This window comes from Ptychodera flava, chromosome 3, assembly GCF_041260155.1.
Source record: "Ptychodera flava strain L36383 chromosome 3, AS_Pfla_20210202, whole genome shotgun sequence".
Lineage (NCBI taxonomy): Eukaryota > Metazoa > Hemichordata > Enteropneusta > Ptychoderidae > Ptychodera > Ptychodera flava.
In genome coordinates, this window is record NC_091930.1 from 47079819 (window position 1) to 47105512 (window position 25694).

General features: G+C 38.4%; 1 protein-coding gene and 2 long non-coding RNA genes across 4 annotated transcripts in view; 1 reads left to right on the forward strand and 2 right to left on the reverse strand.

The window, feature by feature from the left end:
• LOC139130144 (uncharacterized) overlaps positions 1–25694 on the reverse strand; it is a 483832-nt gene that overhangs the window by 290183 nt on the left and 167955 nt on the right. The gene's annotated exons all lie outside the window — the stretch shown is intronic.
• The window catches only part of LOC139126957 (uncharacterized), a 64335-nt gene that overhangs the window by 23312 nt on the left and 15329 nt on the right, over positions 1–25694 (reverse strand). The window lies entirely within an intron of this gene.
• On the forward strand, positions 18286–19838 carry LOC139126949 (uncharacterized). Its single transcript, XR_011550878.1, has 3 exons — positions 18286–18396; positions 19258–19477; positions 19609–19838. It is a non-coding gene; the product is annotated as an uncharacterized lncRNA (long non-coding RNA).

A 25694-nucleotide genomic window follows, 5' to 3' on the forward strand; every position in this document is an offset into this window, starting at 1 on the left:
GCAGATTAGCCTATTTCAACCTTTTAAGGTTTGCTGATTTTGACAGCTTAAGGAAATGCAGACTGAACCAAGGAGCAAGGGAACTCATAGAGACCAGGAAGTATGACTGGATCCGTTGATGGAAAGTGATAGTTGTGTTTGTGGTAAATCTGTACTCCCATTGAGTGAAATGAAGAAAGAGAAAGAAAAGTAGTTTAAAGAAAAAAATATCATCAATGACGCTGTAGCTTCTTCAATGTGTGGCAAGGTCAGGTAATTTATTTTTGGCATCACGTTATTGGGAAATGATTGACGAAGTGCTGCGGCATGTGTGATCAATCAGAAAATTCTCAGCTACTGTATAAACTGCCTAAAGATAGCTCAATGTGGAAAAAAGTTAAATAATTCAGAAATAAGAATTAGCAATCCGGAAATAGTAATGACGCACTTCCCTGCTGACCTGAGTGCATGTGAAACACACAACCCGGCGTCTGTTCGCCTTGAAGTGTTAATTTTGTCTTTACTTCAAAATTGTCTTTGCCAGATACCAAATCTTTAGAGTGAAATATTGAAATCAGCCATGTTCAGCAAAATCCACACAAGAGCGTTGATGTTTTTCGAATTTGATTTGATTTGCTTATGTTATCCTTGCCACAACACTATTAATATAAAGTATATTGTCAATGGAATAATGGGGCTGCATCGAATGCAGCAATAGGAATGCCTTTATCTCACGCCCCTCATTTCCGCACTTCCCCATCCCTTCAAAATAGTTTTGGTCTTAAGTAGTATAATAAAGGTGTATAACTGGGATGAATAAGATTTTTTTACACCATGTTATTCGAAAAATAACTACAGGGAGGAGGAATTCCTTCCCTCTTACGCGTTTGTGGCATACGCGTACGTGAGTTCATATACAGGTCACCTCACTTACGTGACAGCTGACGATGAGTCATATACAGCAGATAGTGCATTGACCTATATATGAACTCAGTGGGAAATTCCCCGCTGAGTCAGATATAGGTCACTCACGTTCCGAATGGGACTTGTGCAATGCGCTAGCTATGACTCACTGGGTAATCACCATCAGAACATCATTACTGACAAGTAATTTGGAGGCGGGTGCAAGCGTAATTTCCCATTCGATATGACTCCCTAACACTGATTGATATGCAACCCCATGACCTGTTATGAGGGGATGATTCAGACGAATTGTTTTATATGTGTCAAAAAGTAAACTATCGTCCACGACAGCGTGATCTGCATCTTTTGCGCCACTTCTCAATTTTCTTAGATTTTCGTTCTGAATTCCGTACAGTGTCATGTTCGTTCTCTCCTTTTTATGTTTGAAGAGATCGCGATAACATTCAATAAGGTTATATTATTCAAATTGAAAAGTGCCTGCCTCCTCCAAATGTGAGAACCATACGCTCCACCAAATTTTTTGCAACATTTTGTACTACTCGGTTATCTTCATGTCCCATTACTTCGAGATCAAAAACTAGGTCGAAAGTATCTGGAACTAGTACTACTCCGCTTTCTAACTTCGGACATCGTATGATAAGTGTCTGACCTGGATCTGCCTCACATGATGAGTTCTTTCTGACTTCTTTCCATTCGGTATTCGGTTGGTGCAATTCGGTAATAATGATCTATCGTATACCTGGGCCATTTTCGTGTAATGTATATAGTAACTCAGAAGAAAAAATCAAAAATAAATCACATCTTTACATAAATATTTCCATCTGACTGAAAGATAAATCGATTACCTGTGTCGCAAATCAATCGAAGAACCCAATATTCTTGTAAATATGTGACCTCCTGGTCATCATTATCAATCTCTTGGAATACGTTTATGAATTCTAGTCGCTTAAAGAAGTTAGTCTTTTGACATTCCTTAATGAAAGCTAATATGTTATGATATAGATTATCATCTTTGAGTCAGACACCTGGATTTGCTCGAAGGATATGTCGATTTACTCGTCGGAGTTTACACCATTCCAATTCGACAGAGAAACCAAACAGGTCTTTATTTTTAGAAAGAAACTTTGTAATATTCTTTTCACCAAACATGCTTGGTCATATATTAATACATAATTTTATTTATTATGACTAATGTTAAACCTGTTAAAAATATCCATAGCTGTTCTCCAACAAATCCGACCACTGATCCTGCTGTTTTTAATAGAAAACTAACAAGGGAACCGATTAAACCTGGTATTGCAGCAGCACTTTTTGCAGCCAATGTTTTTAACCATTCGCCAAATTGCTTTACAATTTCTTTCGCTTTTGTATATACTTTGGGCGGACCTGAGCCATTGTTTGCTCCAGTTCCTGCTGCTCGTCCTCCTTTAGTCACAGCCAGGGCAATTGTTGATATTGTCATTCCAAGGGCAGTAAGTAATGCAGCTATTGTAATACCATTCCGTTTAAATAACTCTGTCAGTTTAAACCTTAGTGCCAAATCTGGATCGGAAATTACATCACGAAGAGACTTAGTCGTAGCCAGACTTTCATGTGCCTCACTGATCTTATCATGTTCATATTTAATTCGATTGTCAATTTTAGCTTCGCTTGTTATGAGTTCAGCTAGTAGTTTTTTCGGCTTTCCTTTTGCGTAGGTGTCATCTTCAGGAATTTCCTTTAAGTGGTTTTCAACTTCTTTTTTTTCTCTAGACTTATTTTACCTTTCTCATTTTTAAGCTCGTCAAGACGCATATTCGCAATCTTTAATTCATCATTAATAGCTCTATATTCAGGGTTTAGATTATTCCATTCATCAATCTTATTTTCAAAAGCTTGTATTTTATGTGCATTACCGCTAGCATCTTGCCGTAAGAATGTCAGTTCATCTTTGTATATACCAATGTCGTCTGGCGTCATCTTCTCAGCCGGTATTTTATCTTTTTCACATCTTCAGAATACAATGTAGAACTTACATAGTCAGGCTCTGCGCTAGAGCGAGCCTCCGAATACATCTACTCATAAATTCATATCCTCCTTTTTCTCTCTTTAATGTGCTCGAGCTTATAAAATCCACCTCCTGTATCTTTTGAAGCCTGAGGTTTTATAATACAGCTTTCCATCCCTAATCTCAGCATTATTAATCAATTCAATTCGTGCTGCTTCATCAGTAATATTATTCTCGTCTAAGAATTGTTCAGCCATTTGCTTTACAAGTTCTACTCTCTGTTTAGTTAAACGATCCACCTGTGGGCTATCCACTAAAGGGTCGGGGTTTGCAAAGGCATCATCATAGAAAAAAGTTGTTTCAGCAGTAGCATCATCATAATCATTTAAATTTGCATCATCGAAATCCTGGAGTTCTATATTTTCTCCTCCTTCTGCCATATTGTCTCTCTATATTACTACAATTATTTTTTATCATCCCTTACATATACAGTAAAAAAATGCACGTCTCAGTTGTTGAAAGCGTTGAACAGTTGGCTGACTATATCGAAAGAACTAGCGCTGCATATCGCCGCAGTTATAAATTAATGGGCCGAATTGATATGGCTCTTAATATGACTTAGGGCATTCTTGTAAGTCCTGCTGTCATAGCAGCGATTCCAGCAGTTCCAGTTCTTTTAGCTTTAACTCCTATACCAGGTGTTATTATTGATGTGATACAAGGAAAAACAGGAGTATCAAAAAGGCGAGAGAAATATAAACATTATTACGTCCAATATAAACAGCTGCTTACACAAATACAAGAAAAAGGCGCAACAACAGAAAACGCCTCAGAACTTATTCAGGACATATTTCATCAGGCACTAGAAATACAAAAACAAGAAGGATTTAGTCCACCGCTAGAAAGATACATGCGACATTATGGATTAAATGGATATGAAAGTTAACTCCGTTAGCCCTATCGAAGGGGAACTCCGTCCTATCAGCCATGTTTCTGCCAACCATTCGCCCGTGTCTGGATTGTATAACTGCACACGTTTGATATCATTTGGCGCCATCATGATTTTACTACGCTTTTCACTACGGATTTCTCCAGGTTTTTTCCGTACAAACTGTACAAATTGTGCCCGCTCGGTCTCCTTCCTTCGGAATTTCCCAGTTTCAAACAGATCCTTATAGTCTTCAAAGTTCAAATGTTTTCTAACACAAACATCTTTTATCCCTTTATTTTTTTTTCGTCTCCGAAGTTGGAGTCCGAAAAGCATACACTTTCGAGCGTATGCCGACAAAATCAAGAATAGGTTCTCCATTCAACTCATCTTCAAATTTACCTATCACCTTTTTATTAATCTTTGAACTCCCATCCCGTCTTTTATCCCACTAGTATCATATATCGTTTCCTTACCATTCTTTTCCACATCTTCTTGGACTATATCATTGAAAGTTACGTCCGGGGAAGGAAGAGGTACACTGTAAACAAAACTGTCAGTATCTATGTAGGCTAATCGTATTCCAGGGAACTGCTTTCGAAAGTAATTGTAATGCGTCTCATACATAAGCAGTTTAGAAAGTTCAAGCACTGCCGCGCCAATGAAAACTGGCTTTTTATATTCATATTGATCCCTTTTCAGTTCCAGTAGGACACTGTCGCAGGAATCGCCATCCTCTTCGGAAGTTATGAGAGTTATATGTTTCATCTTTGGATTATACTTCTGAACCTTTTTACGACCACTATCCGTACTGCCCGAAACAAAATTTAAAGTCTCTGTACTTTCGAACATCTTCTATTGTCTTGCCGAACATTGCATTATTCATAAGCTTATAGAAATTCTTTTCAAAATCTGTCTTTCCCTTTGCCCTCATTTTAGTGTTAAAGTCAATATATTCTGCAAGACATGGCGCCTCTTCAAAGGCAAGCGCCCGATGAATCTTTTTCAGTCGCATTCCCATCCGAAGATAGAATTCAAGCAACTTATAATGTAAGACGTATCTCTCTCTGTCCATTAGACTTGTAATCAGTCGACTGCCCTGCCTCGGAAATTCGTAGTGATGCGGCGCTAGTGGTATATCGGAATGTTCTTCATGTAATTCAGCTGGATATTCTAAGTCTACTTCTAGAAAACTTGGCGGAAATCTAGCGCCGGGTCCCCAATCCAAGCCTGCTCCGCCTTCCCATTCTAACAATTCTTCCATCGTCATCCAATGAAGTCCGCCCATTGGCATTGGTTGACTCATTGCCCATCCGTAAAGATTATTAGCATCGAGATATTTTATTTCAGTTAACGGTTTCTCCGGATCGTAATTCCCGTAAGTTGGATGATTTGTCTGTAAATAATGAATATTACACTGACTGATACCACCTCGAATTCCCCTCTGAATGAAATTCATCTGCTCAGCATCTTGAATGAGTTTAAATTTATTACCTGTGTAAAGTAACATAGCATCCCATGTCAAGCCAGGCGCTGACATATAGTGGGCTGGATCTAACTTATATATTCGCAAGAAGGAGAACGTCTGTCTCACAATAGAATTCCATATAATCTTTAATCGTCCGACATCCAACTTCGTCCATACTCGCAATGCATGTTCATGATCGGACTCCGAAATCCCCTCTTCCGTTAATTCACTATAAAAATTTGTGTCTCTCCGGGAGCTGTCCTCTTCTAGTCTGTCAACCGAGTCTAAATATTCATACGGGAAGAAACCTTTCGCCCGCTGAATGTCCGGGTACGAAAGTGGTACTGCCGTCCATCCATCCTCTGGCACAGTCTTTGCCAACTTAGCGAGCGACCCAGACATCAACTGAGCACTGTCCATAAACTTTATAGAAAGAAACGTTTCTTTGTCTCCCTCTCCCCATCGACAACAATTGAGGCACTAAAAATAAATGTTTTCATAAGACACATAATTCCACCATTGCCCGTCTTAGCTATGATATTTGGCTCTGGTTCGCGTTCCCCTACCGGAACGGAAGGGTCAACATCCCTGATTTCATGTATTTTTTGTAAAATAAAAGAACCATCGTATCCCTTGAGGTTGTGAAAGTATATAGGAATGGTTCTTGATGGGCGGCACTTTTCACAATAAAAAGTATCTTTATCCTTCACTATTCGGTATCCGGCTTGATCTCCACATGCAATACAGTCTGGATTGTTGTAATTAGATCTATCTTTCATCGGTTTTATTTTCCAATAATACGATTTCGAATAATTCTCAGCCCTTTTCTTCATATCCTTTAGAAATTCTGTAACACAATCTGTACCTGTGAATGTTCTTTTACTAAAAACTTTCGGCTTACTGCCTGGCCATCGTTCAATAATAATATACGAAATACAAATTGGAATGTGTCGGCCGGTGCCCTTCTCAATAATTGCCTCAGTATCTGCATACACGACGTAGGGACAGGGAACCTTTTTCCGATGTCCTTCGAATTGACACACTTCCTTAGGAAAAACTGGCTGAGCCGTGTCTGTCCCACAGTACACCTGATGTATTTCTAATTCTTTTGTTGACTTAAAACCCCGCTTACAAACCATACAAATACACTTCCGTCTGCGCTCATTCTTTCGATTACTGTTAGAATTAAGAAGGCGATTTAATTTAGTAATTGGTACATAGTGGCTGCCGTCTTCGCCGACTATCAGTAAAATATTTGCTATTTGATCCCTATCTGAACGAGCTCCGCAAGGCCCTCAGTTCCGATACAGCTACTATATAATACAGTTACGCCGGACGGATCGGGATCATTTTCGTAGATCTGAAATACTTGGAGTTTGATGCCTGGATTTTGCTGCTCGAAGCGCTTGAATACAGTCTCATCGGCGGGCGTAGGAAATGGTATTCCATCAAAACAGTAATCGGCCATAAATTTGTCATACGTCTTCCAGTTTTTTCTAGTCTGGCCGCATTTCTTTTTGCGAAACGTGATGTCGCCCAACTTTAAACTTGAAACGACGGCATACTGAAAACAATTCTCGCTGCCGAAAGGAAGAATAAGATCGCTCACACAATGCTTATTTTTTAACCATCCTGGAAGTTGGACTCGTTCCCCTTCGGAACGCGTTCCGGCCCCGAGTAAAATTTCTACTAGAATTACTTCAAAATTAAGTATCTCCTCGAGAACGAGACCAGAACCCTCAACATTTTCAATTGTATCAAGCATATGGTCGTAGCGATCTATTAATTGTTGTTTTATCTCCGATCCTCTTACATCTTTTGTGTATGTATCTTTTAATTTAACAGGCAATGTACGAATTTGTGTATTACCGTTTTTCGGATCCAATAATTTGACTTCCATATCTGTATAAACAGAGTACATCTTTCTTATTTTGGTCATACCTTCGATATCGATCGTTTCGATATCCTCGACTCGCTTGACTTCAGGAAATTCTTTTCGTAAAACTGCCCCGTCGAATGCTTTTCATAAGCGGCGGGAAACGTCAATATTCTCATCCATAATAATCTTTATAATATATACTATCCTAAAAAAATTTAAAATAAAAATATTCTATGTTTTGTCATCAAAAATCACTAATATTTTTTGGCAGCATTTATTTGTTTATATATCTCACCTAATCTTTCTAAGTCAACTAGTTCTTCCGCATCTTGAATTTCTGGTTTTTTCGTGGCACAAAATAACCTCTCTATAGTGAAAGAAAGATTACTTTTAAATAAGCGTGGTTTAAATGCTAAGAATTCTATCTTACTACCTTTTCGGATATTACGAGGTACAATAGCAGGATTTTCTCTGGCTGGCAATCGGCTCACTGCTTTAAAACCACAGTCGATTTCTTGAACTATATCAATACATGTAGCGAAATCGGGAATTCCTCTTTTAAACCGAAATTTAAAATACTTTGTCTGTTTGTCGCTCCCTCGCTTCTGATACACTTTAGAAGGATTGTAAAATAATACCTGCGGATTCCCTTCGGTTCCAATAGGATTCTTGGAGTGAGCGGCCAGGCTTGCAGCATAACTTTTAGCGGTGGATGCATCGAAACTTTCACCTAAGGTACGGAATACTATTAAATCGGTAAACTTTTGAAGACTTTGTTGCCAACGGACACACATTTCATCGCATGTAGCAGGATCTTTTGAACCATATTTAGGTCCGATATTGAAAACCACTTCTAGCTCACTGTCTACATATATAATAGGATCTACATATTCACCAAATATGAGTTTGCCGCCACTGATTTGGGTATTGTTTTCTCCACTTTCAAGTATTTTTATTGCATCTGAAATAGAAAGGATTGCCAAAAATTTTTCTATGATATAGATAGCACAAAATGCCATACATATTCATAAATGGCCCAACTGGAAGTGGTAAGAGTTACGATGCAGTAAATTTGGCGGCGACTCACGTACCAGAATTTGACACTAGTTTTTCTAGCAACATTGCCGACTTTTATAATGGGAAAGTTTCGATTGCCGATTTTCAGAACCAGTTTATAGAACATACTCTTAGTTTACAATGTCGGGCTGGTACAGACTCCGCTGGGAAAGCCAACTACATTATTTGTGACTCTTCCATAATTCAACATCTAACTTTTTCTAGAATCCGAGGCGTTTCGTCGGAAGAAAAAAAGATTGTTTCTAGAGCATTTGACCATTTACATAGTTTCATTATCATATTCAAAGATATGAAATTTGATTATTGCAGGCGGAATATTCTGACTCGAGCAAGACAATATGAAACAGAGAGTACTTACGAAGTTCTAATAACATTTTCCTCTGGCTCCCAACTATTGAAACTTTCTGGATAACCGCGCCATTTTATCAGATAGTATTTCTTTCCTCTAATTTTTTTCGTCTTCAAAATTCGTTCTACTCTGTACAGCTCGTCGGCACCAGCAGCACTCTGAAGTTCATCGGAATAGAAAGTGCCGAGTATTTCCTCTCCATTCAGATCTTTTATCTTATAAACTGGCGGTGTTCCCAGTCCAGCTGCGTACACCACTTTTGAAACTATGAAAATCTCCTCTGTCCAATTTGGTAAATATCCTTTCTTGAAAGTGGTCTTGTATTTTGTAATTCGGACCCGTTCTCCCGGCTTGAATTCAGGGTTAGCTCCCATGGCTGCCAACTCAGGGTAAAGTGTATAAAATGCCTGCCAATCGTTGTCCTCCGTTACATCGACGGGTTTCATTTTGATACTTCCGTGTACGGTGTTATTGTAATTCTCGAGAAGTTCTGGTAGAATGGGGAGCCATTCATGTGTCTGTCTGTATGTGAAGTATTTCCACATCATCGTTTTAAGAGTACGATTAAAACGTTCCACAACACTAGCTTTTTTGTCACTGTAGGTGTGAAACCAGTGAATTCCCGACTCCTCCAACCATTTCTGCATTTTTCGGTTAGTAAATTCCCGCCCCTCATCTGTCTGAAGTTTGTCGGGTTGCCTCCCGGATTTCTTAATTATGTCTTGTAGTGCCTGCAGAGTATCATCTGCCGTTTTTGACTGTATCGGCCTGGCCCATGCATATTTGCTGAGCACATCGATTACTGTTAGCATGTATCGAATGTTTTTATTCTCTTTTGCGAATGGTGAAGGGAATTCCACGAGATCTGCTTGCCAAAAATTGTCTATCGATGATACGAAAACGCGCCTCCCACCTCGAGTACGAGGTACCGGTTTATGTAGATTATAAGTTAGCTGAGTTTTTAACCAGTCCTGTACCTCCAGGGTTCTGCCCAGAGTTCCAAGAGTGCTGGACGGCTCATTAATATTCATGAGCATTAATATTCATGAAAAACTGTAACATTTATATGCTTGTATTTTACATTCTTAGGGCTTGATATACAAATAATAGCCAATTCCAATGTATATTCAAAGTATTTTTTCAGTTTTAAGGTTCCAAGACAAGAAATTTGACCTTTTTAATCTAACAATTCTGTAACGGTTAATAAGCTCAGAACCCCTGTAAAGTATACGTTTCTGAAAGCCTAGATATACGGGAACATTTTGGTAACCACAGTGTCACCATTGTTTACATAACTATCACGTGACAGGTAATTTGCATAACCTTTCAAAAATCGGTTTTCCCTATGTTTTGTCTCAATACTTCAAAATATCTGACTCAAACTTGCTTGAATGCAAGCTGTCACAACGCTCTTCAAAAGTGTGTCTCAGATTTTTTATATCTTGCTTAGTTTTTTTGGAGCATAATTTTAAAGAAATCAACTACGCTTAAATTCACTGCTCTGGAAGTTTTTCTGGCATAAAAATTGTTTTAGAAGGTTTAAAAAAATTCTGAGACACACTTTTAAAGACCCTCAGGACAGCTTGCACTCACACAAATTTCAGCCAGATATCTCAAAGCATTGAAACAAAACATAGGGAAAACCGATTTTTGAAAGGTTATGCAAATTACCTGTCACGTGATAGTTATGTAAACAATGGTGACACTATGGTAACCAAAATGTTCCCCTATATCTATGCTTTCCGAAAATATACAATTTACGGGGGTTCTGAGCTTATTAAACACTAGAGAATTGTTAGTTTAAAATGGTCAATTTATTGTCTTGGAACCTTAACTGAACAAAACAGAAAGAAAATCTTTAGTAGTTGTAAAGGAATCTTTTGAAGCTTCTGAAAAATAACGTACCACTTTTTGTAATCATTTTCCTGTGCTTATATCATCCCTCACCACTATGAAGTTTGGATTACCATTGCACTGTACCAGCATCCAGTGTTTTTTCAAATGACCTAGGTGGTCTTGTTACTGCTCATGCGCAGACTCTATAGAGTTTAAACCAAGAACTTAGGGGTTGGCTAATCGGCCATAGTTTTGAAAGTGGAATTTCTCGATGTAAAATTCACTTCAATTGCTTCTTGATAGTCATTGTAGAATGAGAAAATTCACAAACGGAGAGGCTTGTTGCCACGGACAAGTAACTCTTGGCTTATTGACCTGAAAAATGAGTGAGTGTTCATTGATAATTCAAAGACTGGATTCGTTGACACCAAACTTGCTCGTGACTTTCATTGCATGCAGTCTTTCCACGATGCCACTCATTGAGTTTGAACTGAACATTGAAGAGTACGTTTTAGTTAGAAGTCCGGTTTTTTGTGCTCATTTTCGCTTCCGTACTTCATTTTTGTGGTGTTAAACCTTGATACAAAGCAAAACAACTTCAGTTTTTCTCCTTCTTTCGATCGTACAGAGATACTGTGTGACAGGAAAACCGTGTCTAGTTCAATAGGGCGATGATCTTGTGAACGTACGTTCAACAGCTGAACAGCTTTTCATATGCAAAATCAGCGTACGGTAATCAACCAGTGGTATTGTTTAAATAGCATTTTATTGAAAGGCATTCTATAGTACAATTGTTTTCATCAACTCTTCATGCAATTTTATGAATTGCTTGACCTCAAAAGTGTCACTCATAGACATTCATGTTGATTGTTCAAAGCATTGAACTGCAAGTACAAGTGCCTGTCGGTCACTTGTCAATGCTGGTCGGAAATTCTGAGTGCCGGACGGGCCAGTCCAGCGCCTGTCCGGCATGGGCAGAACCCTGCTCTTTCTTAGTAACTTTTAGTCTGCTGGAGCGTGCTGCATCATATAATTTTTGTACACCTCCAAAACCAGTTTTCGGGTTGTAATATAATTCTCTTAGAGAGCCTTCGGGCGAAGCCATGATTAGCTATATTATACGAAAAATTGTATGTCGTACGGATGCCGTAAATGAAATACTAGTTTACTGAATGGTGTATTTTTCAATTGTCTGATTAGGGAACCCACCTCCCGTTCTGACACCTCCATTTCATATTCTTTTTAATAGTCTTGTTGTCTGTCTTGCTGGGTGTGTAAAATAGTACTAACATCTGTATGTTTTCCCTGAATGGTTTACTAATACTAGTATATTGTTGAGTCAGAACCCAGACAGATAATCCATCGTGTCTTGCGCTGAAACCAAGTTTGACTAAAAAGTCACTGCGCTTCTTCATATCTTTGGACGATGAGCAGTCGTCAAAGATTATCAAAGTGTTCGTGCCGGCCCATTCCTTATGTACGAAGGCTAGTGTATCATCCACAGCATCGAGTCCGACCGGAAATATAAACACATTATCATCGGTAAAAATGAATCTTTTATTATACGTTTTATTGTTCATGAATGTCGGACAAATGAAAACTATATATTCAAATTTCCTTAAGTACGGACCGGTGAGGAGATCCATCACATATTCTGTTTTGCCAGAATTTGTCGGCCCAGTTACAATCATGTTGAATGGTATGGTTGCATACATCGGATCTATATACTGTACATAAATGTAATGAATATGGCTAAAGATAACAAACCAATTTTGCCGTATTCGTGAATAGGATCCGCGCCGGCGATTGTATCTACTGCCTTCGGAACCCCTGCCGGAACGGTTCCGATAGGAATCCGACTCGTGTCATTGTGAGGCGGGTCGTCCTGGGACTTCACGGCTCCTCTGCCACTTCGATCTCTTCTTCCATCTCATGTATAGCACTTTCTCGAATTTCCGTGTTTATATCACCATTCACCCCGAAGACCATAGATTCTGTTGCGTATTGCAATTCATTATTATAACCTGTGATTGCTGGGCCCGAAAGAATGACCATTTTAGACGGCAAGAGAAGTAAATTGGGCGAAACTGCCATATCAAGTTTTACACCAGTATTCATTATTGTGTCTTGGTATCGCCTATAACTGATTACTTTGTCGGTATTACGAATTTCATCTTCGAGGAGAATGCCGAATTCTTTTCTTACTTGCTCTGCACTGCCAGTATCGCCCACTATGGTACTGCGAATATTAGCTTGTGCGCCAAGTATGCAATATACGTAGGCTTCAAGGCTTTCATTGAGGCGGGCGAGACAGGCTTTTGTTAGTCCCCTTTCTCCCTTCAGAGGGATGAAACTATTGTATTGACCCTCCGATCCATCATTTCGGAAGAAATAATAGTGTGGTCTGTCTTTGTCGGGCAGTACATGTTTTTTCTTTCCAAAAATTGTATGTATGTAATAACTGCCTCCGTCAGCGGAGAGGAAAAAGTCATGACCATTGTATATTGCTTTTGGCTGTCGAACGGGGCCACGATTAGTGTAATATATATATCCATATCCAAGACCTGAGTTTTGACCGAAACGATAACGAAAGTCAGACTTCGTTGGGCTTATATTTCCAAATTCTGTACAGAGAAGTTCATATTGGACGAGATTGTACGGATTGTCACCGGCTTTGAAGACAGTATCGTCTGGAAGTGCAACGCCCATTTCATGAAGAATCCGACGTATTGTAAAGTATACATGAAAACGACAGAATGATCGTATTTGCGGCGGAAATTTCTTATCGAAGAGATGGGCGAATGATATACCACAACCAGTAGTGCTGCACCATACAGCAAAATTTAATTGCTGGTCCCAATATTTCATGTGCGGGCTGCCCAGCCAGACATTACTTTCTTTTGCTGATCGATGAGTGATTACGTTATCTTTGAACACATCCCGAGGATGAAAAGTAAATTTATCTGTCGGCGTTACATATATTTCTAAGTCCATGAGAATAGGTTTTATGTTGTTTGGTTTGGGAGGAATATCAGCATGCTGTACTGTCGGTATATGTCCGCCAGCGGTTTTATTCAATTGAAAAGCAACCGGGAATAGGTCTGTACTCATGATTCGTGTTTCTATATACAGATAGATTTTAATGGAGGAGAATTTTCATATTACATACTTCGGAATCATACTGACATTCCAGACTATGTTAATACTATATTTCGGATTCAGGTTTAAACGAATTTTTTATTTTTTACTAAGAATAGATAACATACTAAAAACAATGGAGAATTTAATAAAGTCATCGGCAGCGGCAAATACGACAGCGGCACTACCAACCGCAGCGTCGGACGCTCGATCCATAATAGAGACGAAACGTGAAAAAATACTCTGTGTCATCGCAAGTGGTCAAAGTAAGTTATTTTTTGGTAAGGAGATTCCAGTTAGAGAAGTGGAAACGTGGAAAGATGTATTCATAACACAAGCCTTTAAAGTCGATGAAGCGAAATACAGTTCTCTTATAAGTGATAATATCACTCAAAGTTTCATAGATCTAGGAGCAAGAGCAATAAGTCAGGTAGTTCCAATCGATGACCGAGATAACTATGCAGGTGATCTTAAAAAGGATTTTATTCTAAACAGTGAAATAAAACGATTATCAGGATGGATAGCCTACACTTTTGGGACCCATACTTGCTCTTGTTTCCATCGGTTTAATTACGGGTAAACATTTAGATTTTAAAAAAATAGGGTTTAATAAAGAAAATACGAACATCAGCGACACACTGATTAAGGCTAAAGTCCATTGCATTAGAAACAAGTCAATGAACAAACGAACACATTACGATCCAAACATAAGCATTCTGGCTTCACTGCTAGAAGCACAGGAGATCAACAATATCGACATTACATAAAACAAAAAAGATATGCACATATCTTAGGCGACTGAGGAAGAGACCACTCTGGTTTCGAAACGTGGGGATAAAAAAAGAGTCACCGCTGTCAAGGACACATCTGACTACGCCACGTCTCGCCTAGGCTTATTTGAAAATTAACGACTCGCTTGTTAATTTCCGCACTAACAGCCAAAACACAACTCAGACACTAAAAACACCAAAGCAAATACAAGACGAGATGGCTGATGTGTGAAGCCACTTTCCCTTCATTACATCACGAATTTAAAATCAAGTCCACGTGGACTCCACACACAAGTGAAAACACAAATCTAGAGAATTACCTAGAAGCTACAAAATTAGCTCTAGTAAATATCCCCTTCCACAAAACTGGACAAAACATGACAAGAGCAGAAAAAATAGCAATTAAAACACTATCACGGAACAGGAATGTTACAATCACGCCCTTTGACAAAGGACAAGGGACAGCAATTATTGACACAATAGATTACATCAATGAGTGTGAACAGCAACTCCGCGACACACAATACTATACAAAACTGCTAGCGGACGACACACCACGAACTATCGAACAAGTACACAGTCTGACAGCAGAATGTATGATAAAAATATATAGATTATCATACATTCAAATATCTTGATCCGTCTAACTTCAAAATACGGACACCACGATGGTATCTATTACCTAAGATACATAAACCGTCGCCACCAAAGACGAAATTCGCAGGTCGCCCTATCATAAGCGGTTGCTCAAGCCCAACATTCCACATGTCAGAATTCGTCGATCATTTCCTTAAACAAGTCATGGTAAAACAATCAACATACGTCAAAGACACCCCGTACGAAACAGATTTTTTGCGGTAAACATACTGCAAGCTCTAGATAAACATACCACGCACAAGTTTGTTTGCCACAACACTCTATTCATCCTGCGCCGATAGTCACCACTAGTGGTGCACTTGTGGTGATTAGCAATCTTTCTCTTGGTATGTCTACCACAAAACTAAAGTAAACAAAGTTGCAGATTGCTTTGTGGTATGTTTGCCATGAAAGCCTTACGTAAATACAATGGTCACAGCACTGTACAGAATGGCCTAAGAATTCAAGGCTGCACGGTTACAGGGCAAAGTTAACTTGTGCAGCCAAATGACATCTATTAACATGTGTGCCTAGCTGGCTTCTGCAGATGTATATCATATGCATGAATAAAGAATATACATGTTTGCACTCTAATTTAATAACAAAATAGTATATTTATTGATTTTTCAAAACTGGGGATGTTAAAACGTGTATACACATTTGTAAGACAAATCTTAGTCAGTTTCCAAGAAATTAGGAAATTCACATACAAAAGTACCTGACTCTCAAAATGATACACAGTGACAAGATTTTACAAATGCAGATTACATCAACAATATCACATAAAGATGCGGGATCGCTGGATTGCCAAAATAGCTTAATTTGAGATATTTAGCAGCTAATAATATTGTGATCGAGGCGAGAAAAGTGACGAAGTTGATAAGACGGGTAATCTATTGATAACAATGTAGTTTCATACTTAGGCCTTCACTGTAGCACAGTCCCTCTAGAGGGACTGTGACTGTAGGCAGCCACAAAAAATCCCATGGAACCATTTTTCCCTGTCCATCAGGAAACGTTTTGAGCCAATGATCTGCACGAATCATGGCAGCAACAAACATCCCTCGAAAATCGGCCGTAGGGCCATAATCCATGAAGGGAAAGAACTTTGCCACAGTTTGGGTAATAATGAGCCAACAGGCATGTCAGTCACCGCGTCGGAAAAAACACTCATTCTATTTGTGTCTTTCGACAATTATTTTCCGAAGCCATCATATGATCAGTATAGTTACTCAATCGCCGACTTAGAAAGACAAAGGAATTATTAGTAGTATTCTGCCATCCACTTTACAAATGATTGACATCTCAACCTGCCGATGGACATGTACACGTACGTATGTGTCTCCAGAGAAACGCTCCGAACAAAAATCGAAGAAATTGTTGAACTGGTATGTTAGATTTTTTGTATCTTACGCCTGTCGTATAGAACACAGTTTTCATCGAAATTGAAGTCCGGTATCTCTGGGAAGGCACACTGTAAAATAGTTCTAGTATAGTGCCTATGAAGGGTTTGCACGGTTAGCCCGCGGCGCCATTGACTGCTGTGCTAACTGCTAGTAGTACATAGTGTGGGGCTATGTCGGGTCATAGCCACTGGTGCTCTCAATATACTTTTGCTTGGATAGTCCGTCAAAAGCTGCAACTTTTCAGTGAATTACATTTAAAAAACTTCCACTACAAATCATGCTGTGTTACGTACGTACGCGTACAGCGATCACAATTGCGAGGACTTTGTACTGGAAGTTATTAACCCGGCGAAAGTGTCAGTGGTCTAACATGGACTACCATGTTAGTTCATGGTCATATGACCATGGTCAACCTTGGTAGTTCATAGTCGACCATGTTTGTTAAATGGCACAAATTACCATGGTTGTCCATGGTCACCAACCATGGTCAACCATGGTAAACCAAGGTAGTTAACCGTGGTTAACCATGGTTGACCATGGGCATCAAACGTGGTTGACCATGTTACTAACCTTGGTCAACCATGATCGCCGACCAATGGTATTTGATGGCTTTTGAAACAAACATTGATGGAAAATTGTCAGAATGGAAAAAATCTTGGTTTAAACCTCACCAAAACTCTGCAAAACACCAGTGATCCCTGACTGGTGTCATTATAACTTGATAGACTCGCTTAAGGATCAGCAAACTTAGCCTCCATTATAGTGTCCACTGCAATAACAGCCAAGCCCTTCAGATTCTATCAAAGATCATCCTCCAACATCTTCTGAGTGTTTCCCTGAATGTATGATGAGCAAAAGAATCCAGAATTTCTCCCAAAATCAATGTTAAAAACACAGCTACTTTTCCAGTTGTTCACTGAACAGACAATCCATTTGAAGTGAATTTTGAAGATGGCTGCTTCAAATGAGCTGATCAAATGCATTGCTTTATGACATGTGACATCATGGTAAAGGGTCAAAGGTCCAATGACAATGGACCTATGACCTTGCCTATGTTGATATCATGTTTTGAGGCAAACATTGAGTGAGACTGAGATAGTCTTAACTTCCTGCCATTGCAGCAGTGCTTTCATGCCCTCCATGTCAATAATTCCAAGAAATTCAGCTCAATATTTGTCCACAGTCTGCTGACATGTACAAGAATACAGCAAATTGTTCTAAGCTTCCCAGGCAACGACATTAATTCTCTCTAACAGCTATGAATGATGTCAAGAGACTCAACTATGTAAATTATAGGAGTGTATATACATACAGCCTATTATCAATATGATCATCAAGAAAATTGGGCATCAATATTAAACTACCATGAGTCATCAAATATCATGGTCAACCATAGTTAACCATCGGTAACCACGGTCATGAATACAATCAGTCATCATATACCATGGTCAACCATGGTAGCTGATATCCATAAACAGGTTAGCCATGATAGACCGTGGTTAACTGTGGTAGACCATAGTATTGGAATGCCTACTATGGTCTCATATCACAGCCAACCATGGTAGTTCATGGTCGAACATCAAAAACCATCAAAAACCTTGTTGACCATAGTTTACCACAGTTGACATTTCGCCGGGGTAATAGTATCATGCCTGATGACATCATAGATCATGTGAAGACTTCGTTGTGATTGGTCAGATTGGCGTGTCACAGGTCAAATCTCAGCGACAAATCTGATATCAGAACAGCAGTTACGACCCTTTTGAATTGCTGAGTGAATTGTTGCTGTTTTTCACTCGATTTTTGACAAAATTTCACTGAAATTTGCCGTCGGACATCGCCGTTACAGCTTCATATACGCTAGCTATGAATGTACAATCTAATAGGCAATGTTCAAGACGCGTTAATTTTCATGTCATCGTCGTCAAGATCAACGTGTGGAGACCGGCTTTGAACAATGGTCACCATTTATAATATACTAGTAACACCCTGAGGATCAAGGCGATCGTTTGAATTTCGGTAAGTAAATTTTCGATTATCCTTCTCTGCAACGTAACGACGAATTTTATCTGTTTTTGTTCTGTGCAATTCTCGAGTAACACTGTCCAATTGTCTGAATAACTCCCGAGGTTGAACGTTGAGTGAACAGTGTATACAATTACAAAGCAGTGGCCTTCATCTGTTCATGCCGATAACATGTATTGATAGTGTCTATGTCTGGGGAATACATACTTTGAGACACTCTCTTGCTTTGGTTAGGGCACAGTCTCTCGGGGACTGTGGCCAGGGTGAAACTTTTGCTTATATGTATACAAATTTCCCTCGATGTACGATATAAAACAATGAAAAAACAATACATTTAGGAATTGTTGGGTAAGAATTAAGTTCTTAAACTCTGACCTAGTATTGTTTGTACATGTGTTTGATGTCATGAAATTTAGTATACGTCTATTTATAAGATCATGCTGGACGATGCTGGACGTCTCTGTCTTTGACACTTAAGTTTCTTTTGAAGTCTTCATTAATGTATTTTGACATTAATGTATTTTGACATTTGTTCAACGTTACCCGTAAATATTTTGCTGGCTTTCTTATTATATTGTAAGGCAAAATCCGAATCAATGGTTGATTTACAATATTTCATTGAAGTTCTACATGAAATCTTACAACACAAAACATGCATACAATATTTTCAGTCCTATCTTTCTGTAGCTGTGGGTCACTGGTAGCGTTGTCCTCCCCCATCTAAAAGTAATTTAGATTCACAGATATAGTAGTAAACTAGTTTTCATGTCACATGTAGTCAAAATCACCAAACATAATCGCTGGGACTTTTTCCTTTACATTCCTTTTTATTCCATTGCATTTTCTTATTTGTAGCTGGAAGTGACGACATGTCTTTGTGGCAACGGATGCTGAGAAAAAGCAATGCTGATGACAACTCTACATCACCAATCTCATAAACCCACATTGGTCCCAAAAGAGTAACCAAAATTGCCAAGGCCTGCAACTACCGGTATATAAGTGTAAGGACCTGCATTTGAAATATCTTAGTGACCTGGACTCCATTTAATGATATGTGCAAGACTAATTGTGAAAGGTATGTCAAGGCAGTTGCAATTACATACTGACTAACAGATTATTCTCTTGGCATTTTGTCTTACTGTACTGTGCTAGTAATATGTGATTGCATTAATGTTTCTTTTGTTGTTTTTCTTTTTTTTGTTTTAGCCCTTTTGTAGTCCACGGAAAGTAAACCAAGACACTGAACAATCAACTGGATCAAAAGTAACTGTTCCCAATATATGGTTGGATATGCCAACACTTTGTTATGAAGATGCCATGGACTAAGGGAGATATCCTGTGAAAGAACTGTTGATGAACTTCTGATTTCTTTTGTTTTGTGTCATTTGTTAGCATTTCCATCTGCAATAAATGTAAGGTAGGAATTCAATGAAAAACCTGGTAAGATTTTCTTTTGTTTGTGAATGTGTGTGAGTGTTTGTACCTGTGGCTACATTCTGAAAACTTACATGAGCACAAGAATGAATAGTCATTTCCTGAAAGTTCAGATGCTTCTTTGAGTTAGTCAACCTTTCCACAGGCAGTACGCATCCAACAAGAATCAAACGTGAAACGTACACCATACAGGGCAGTCTGCCTCTAGAGGGCGAGCGTAACGAACCGTGTTTGTTAGTTATTTCCTCAATCTAAGCTTCTACAGGGAAATGCATGTGCTCATGGCCATGGAATAGGTAAAACCAATAACATTAAATTCTAAGTCACAACAAAATACAGATATAAAAGCTCACCAAACAACTTGTATCCAACCATATAATAGTGTTAAATTTGGAGGGATATTATGTCATTATGGTAGTGTAAATGTTACAACGGTCATTAAACTTAAGCCAATTAAAGAACATTTTTGTGATACAAAGCAAGGATTCAAACACTTCAGTGTTGTCATTGAGCCCGTGCACGTATAATGGTATCTGCTGGGAGCATTTCTCCATGACCAAGCTCTCCTTCAACCTCCGTACACAACGACTGTTCGACATCATCATTACCACTGTCGCTCTTCACCGTCGTGTCGCTGGTGCCATTAAATATATTTACAACAATTCCATTCTCATTATCACTACCTTTCTTTTTCATAATCGGTATTGCTGTTAGTGGCATCTACTTGCAGGTTTTACCTGGTTTTATGTAATTATTGTAATTGTAATTGTAATTGCAATTTGTTTCTCGAGAAAATCACAAACATCGTACATAAAAAAGGAGTAAACTCAAAAAGCATTTCTGGTGAGGTCATGGAAATAGTTCTATTTCGACAGTCAAATCCACGAACCTAACAAAAATGTTTACTATAGCGAGTTCAAGTGTAAGCGTATGAGAAACCTTTAAACGAACATAATAGTAGTTTACTAAATGTCAACTGCAAATTAGGAAGATTACAATACTCAATAAAATAAAATACAATACACAGTAAATTACATGAGCAAGTACCACTGTGGGCAAAATGGCCTCTATATTGTTCACTCAACATGCGACAATTTTTTGCCGCACATACGCTGAATGAGCGTAAAGAGAGCCAAATCAAGCTTCCGCGTAATGTTGAAAACTTCGTCGAATTTCCTAGCCGCACAGCTAAATATTCAGGAAAGAGATGCAGATTCCGTTTCCCCATATGTTCCTCTGTCCATTATGATATTTCGGCAATAATTTCAGGAAGGAATTCTTAAAATACCGAAGCGAAAATACTATATGTAAAAATAGGCGAAAACACGGCCAACAGCACAAACGATCGTAAACTCGTCATTTCAGAAAAATAAGAGTGAAAATTCAAAAATCTAAAAGCATAGAGTTTTAGTGAACCTTCATGAGATGCTTAATCTCAAATATTGTGAGAAATAACAGCAAAATGAAAAAGTTGGTCCGACGGGTTTTTTCAGATTTATTTTTCATTTTACGATGTGCCGAATAATCTCGATTCTCATAGATAACAATGGCGTTTATGCGCGTCCGATCGACCGAACACATTGCAAACTTCTCGCCGGTTCAAATTTTTCAATTCTGAACCAATGATAATGAAAATTGGTACAATGATCCTCTTACTAATAAGGAAAAATCGTATCGTTTTAGATTTTTGAATTTCTTCGTTAATTTTTTTTATTACCATTCTATTTATTCTGATCACTGAAATATACTGTTGCCGTCAACAATATGGCGATCTGACGGCGTTTACATGTGCAGAACAAGGGTCTGAAATTGACGCAAATTAATCAGCAAGTGTCTCCTAAATTGTACAGATCAAATACTGTCAGGTTGTTGTCTTTTATACAAAATTTTGGTGAATATGAACCATAAATATCGCGGTAAATTGGTAAAAATAACACGAAACGAAAGCGAACTGGTGTAGAGTCTCCACTGTGAACGTGTAGTGAACGTTATCAATCGATATTCTTTTGTTGCGAATTGTTACAATGTTGTGTTGCATACCTGCGGATCGCATGGCGCCAAACTTGTCCAAAGAGCGCCAAAATATGCCGAGACATAAAAGTATCACCAAAACTAAACAAATTGTCTTCGATTCAATTTGAGTGGAAGAAAACAATCGATACGTTGATTTTATGGTACATAAGTCAATATATACGGGCTGTCATGGAAAAATTCATGGCGTAACCTGAAATTACGAGCGACAGGCGAGCAGATTTCGATCGTATTTTATTGAAATGAAATTGATACAATGTTTGCTGTCGTCACTAGCAACCAGCCCAAAGCGTTGTCCGGCGGGGGGGGGGGGGGGCGCTGTACTGAACAATTTAGGGCCCTTTTTGCCCATAGTGTACGCCTTTATAGCAGCTGCAAATAATCTTCTTTCTGAAATCCAATGAAGTGTTGCAGCATACGTAAAGTTGTGTTTACTCTGTGTCAAATGAACTTTAGGAATAGAAAAAGTGTCAAGAGAAGCGAAGCGGGTGGTATAATCATGGGGAATTGGATTAAGGTTATGATGGATTTAGGATTGGATTTAGGTTATGATGTATATCTTGGTGTAGATCATCTGAGTGTCCAGTACTCCACGAAGCATAATTCCTACCGCATAGCGCTATCGGCCGGTCGCTATTGACAACGGCAAACATTGTATCAATTTATTTTCAATAGATTATCGATCGAAATCTGCTTGGGTGCTGCTCCTGTAATTCAGGTCACGCCATGAATATTTCCTAAATAACCGTATATTTTGACTTATTTACAATCACATCAAGGTTTCAGTTGGTTTCTTGTACTTAAATGAAATTGACGACACTTTTTTCAGTTTTTGTGATACTTTTACGTTTCAGTGTATTTTGGCGCGCTTTGGCCTAGTTTGCCGCCACTGTGAGCCGGGAACGACCGGCGAGTATGCAACACAACAATGTATGAATTTCCGACAAAAGAATATCGATCGATAACGTTCACTGCACGATTGCAGTGGAGACCCTGCGTTCGTTTGCCTCCGTTCTGTGTTATTTTTCAGTTTACCGGAATTTTCATAGTTCATATTCGCTAAAATTTTGTGTAAATTACGACAACTTTACAGGTATTTGGTCTGTGCAACTTAAGGAACGCTTACTGATTACGATGCGTCAATTTGAGATCCTTTTTCTGTGTATGTAAATGCCGTCAGATCGCCATTTTATTCTGGGCAAGAGTATATTTCAGTGATCGGAATAAATAAAATGCAAATAAAACAAGTTTCGTGAAGAAATTCAAAAATCTAAAACCACAGGAATTTTGTATATCAATCAAAGGATCACCGTGCCGCTTTTCACCATCATTGGTTCAGATTTGAAAAATTTGAACCTGAGAGAAGTGTACAACCTGTTCGGTACATTAGACGCCATTGTTTTCTATGGGAAATCGAGCTTATTCGCCACATCGTAAAATGAAAAATACATCTGAAAAACCCGCTGACTTAACTTTTCATTTCACTGTATTTCTTACGATATTTCAGATTACACATCTCTTGAAGGTTAACTAAAAGTCTATGATTTTATTTTTTCGTTTCTCTCTTGTTTTTCTGAGATGACGAGTTAACGATCATTTGGCTGTTGACTGTGTTTTCACCTATTTTTGCACATGACTATTATCGCTTGGGTATTTTTGGAATTACTCCTTCAAATTCTTGCGAAAATACTATAATGGAAAGGGCAACAGGCATGGGAAATGGAATCTGCAATTCTTTCATAAATATTTACCTTTGCAGTGAGGAAATTCGGCGAAATTTTTAACATGACGTGAAAGGTGGATTCGACCCTCTGTACGCGTACTTCGCGTGTGTGGCAGAGAGTTGGGGACGCTTTCATTGGACAAAATGGGGAGCTTTTGGGCTGCAGTGAAAATGGGAGAGGAAGCGCGCAAGTCAGAAAATGTAATCAGACGGACAAGTTTCTTTTGTAACAGGAGTATTGGCTCTAGATATGAATTAAATGTGTTGCCCTATATTCCAATACAGTATGTAATATGTGGTAGAATAAGTGAATTATATAACAAAAGAAGGATATGTCTTGGTACATAATGCCTTAACTGAGAAATTAGGCCAATTTTGGGGGCTATAGCCTTTACAACTTTTTGGACATGAGACTTCCATGTAAGGTTCTCATCAAGTGAAACCCAAGGTAAATTGCTGACTGAACACTTTCTATGGGACATCCGTCAATTTCCACCCTGCCATGCACATTTACCTTTCTTCTCGATGTTTAAAGATCATGAAGTTTGTCTTTTCAACACTGACAGTCAGCTTGTTAGCATGGCACCAATCACAGAAATTTTGGAAGTCTGAATTAATGTACGCTAGATTGAGGTCATTGCCTTCCAAAATCGTAAATAGATTGGTATCATCAGCAAATTGTGTTCTGTTAAATTTTTGATTTGCTTTATATCTTACATGACAAAGTGTAGAAGATACATTATCAAATAATCATTGTATGCATAAAATGCGTGTATTTTTTACAGCATCACTTGGTTTCTCAAAATGGGACTATAAATGAGATTGCCAAAACTTATTTTGAAGAGGACAAAGAAAATAACACAGAAAAAAAAATAATGTAGAGATTAAATTTATATTTAGTAGAAAGACACAAATAAACTCTATAGCTAAATTATTTTTGGATGGTGACATTTTTTGGATTTGTTATTGAGGAATTCGCTTTCTTTACACATTCTCCTCAATAATCAATACTTTAAAGAATAGACAGCGGATGTTTTGCGTGATAATTTTTTTTTTTATCATGAAATACAGAACAATTATTCCTTTGGTAATAATAGTCAATATACTCAGAATATATATATGTAAAATTGTACTATTTTTTATAAAATTGTACCATTTTGTTTTTATTTTTTCTATTTTTTCTATTTCATAACTTCACTTCACCTTAATTCAAATGTTTAAGCGCATTTTTTAAAAAATTGATAACCCCCCCCCCCTTCTTCCTCTCCTCATTTCGAGCACTCCAATGCTGCTTTCAATTTTTGAGTGGCCCAGGCCGTAAGTAATGATGTTTCCTTATTCGTGACGTAATGACCGTCTCACCACGAGGAAGACTTGTGGTGACACGGCCATAAGGTCACTCGCATTTTCCTTCGCCTAACAAAGAAAAATATTAGAGAATAATATACTTATCTCATGCACAAGCCACGAATTCATTTTTTTTTTTTTTTTTTTTTTTGAAAATAAATGAACTTTTCCACAACAATTTATTTTTAACGTCTCAACAACTTTACGATTAAAATCAATACGCTGTGGATGAGTTGTCAATCAATTCTAGTCGTCAGTCGCGTGAGCGAGCGCAGCACTGACAACGTTTGTGTACGGAGCAAATGCTACATGACCTCATACAACACGTACGTTTGCGAAGTTATGCACGATTTCAAACATAGGCCATTCATCTTCATGGTTCCATAGGAACGCTGGTCCCTTGGCGCATATCCTATTTTGTAGGAGTTCATTTGCTGTCAGATCTCTTGACACATAATCTGCAAGATTGGATTTGGTATCTACACTCTAAAGTTATGTGTTTATATATCTCAAGTGTGCTGTTTCAGAGCCTAACGAATCACAGTTACACGATTTGCAACGAATGTCTTGAAGCGTGTTGTCTCATTAGCACAGTACCTGAGAATCGACATACTGTCTGTCCAAAATAAAGTTTCATCTATGGGGTAGTCTAACTCTTGCTGCAATCTTCTGTTGATACGGACAGCAAGTGCTGCTGCAGTGAGTTCCATTCTTGGAATTGTGGTTTTCTTCAACGGAGAGACTCTAGATTTTCCCA